Below are 1,230 nucleotides of genomic sequence, written 5' to 3' on the forward strand. Positions count from 1 at the left end.
TTTTGAAAATGCAAACATCTTTTTCCTTATGTTTTTTTTCTTTATAAGTTTTCTTATAAACTTTATTTGAGTTACAAACTTAGTTTATAATAAAACTTATAAACCAAGAAAAGGAAATAAAAACTAACAAGTTTGATGACTTAATTTATTTTTTCAAATCATAATCTCACTCACCAATTTGGGGGAAGCAATTTACTTGAGGTATTTTACGTATTGAATGTAAAGATAAGTTTTGAATGGAAGTATCAAATGGTTCTATGGTGTAGTGGTTAGCACTCTGGACTTTGAATCCAGCGACCTGGGTTCGACTCCCGGTAGGACCTTTTTCGTTCAAAATCTGTTATTTTTATGTTTACTATTCGTGTAATCTAATGATGTAATTTGCTAAAAATACAATTGCGGATTAGAAAGAAGTGAGCATCTTCGAATGACTTTGTATAATCTAGTATTTGATATCTGTGGTTAAATACTATTAATAAAGTGTAAAAAAAGTTCAGAACAATGTGCCAAAAAACTTGCGAATCGGACCCCTAACCGATACAGTACGGATGTTGAATCGGCCAAGTATCACAACCCTCAAAATCAGGGCACATGCTTTCAAGACATATGTAGATTAAACACTTCAAGGCATACGTAGATTATATACATATATTTTTTATAAAAAAAACTTCAAAACTCTTCTTTTCCAACCATTCTTCAACACTTTAAGCACATGCTTCTAAGACATACGTAGATTACACGATTACACTTTTTGGTTCATAACATTGGTGTGTAATCTCAGTAACATTTGTGTATTCTTGGAGTCAAATGCCTGAAGGTAGGATTTGGTGCAAAAATGTAACCTTGATATGAGATAACTTTGACTTTTTGGTGTTAAATGTTAAAACTCCAAATATATTTGTTTTGTAGGGTGGGTTATGAACTTATGTCATTTATTTATATTTTGCGTTTATTAAGTGATATTTTTGGATTGATATATGTTTTGCAATTTAAACTTTGAATTTGTTAAATACTTAAATTGGTATATATGTATAAATATAAGTTGGTATGTCCAGTTTAACTGGCATGCGGTTTAATTAATGAACCACTGGTTAAACCACTTTATCATTATACCAGTACACTGACCGGTTTGATAACCGGTATAGTTTTAACAACACTGGTGTTGACCCAATATAGAATTGTGAAATAAACTAAGAGTTGAAGATAAGTTGGTGGGAGTTCTTAAACATG

At 30.8% G+C, this 1,230-nt stretch overlaps 1 non-coding gene across 1 annotated transcript; it reads left to right on the top strand.

Annotated features, from left to right (window-relative positions):
* The first annotated feature begins 251 nt into the window (after window positions 1-251).
* Window positions 252-323, top strand: TRNAQ-UUG. The gene has a single exon. It is a non-coding gene; the product is annotated as a tRNA-Gln (tRNA).
* Window positions 324-1,230: the final 907 nt, after the last annotated feature.

Source organism: Lupinus angustifolius, unplaced genomic scaffold (genome assembly GCF_001865875.1).
Source record: "Lupinus angustifolius cultivar Tanjil unplaced genomic scaffold, LupAngTanjil_v1.0 Scaffold_357_8, whole genome shotgun sequence".
Taxonomy (NCBI): Eukaryota; Viridiplantae; Streptophyta; class Magnoliopsida; order Fabales; family Fabaceae; genus Lupinus; species Lupinus angustifolius.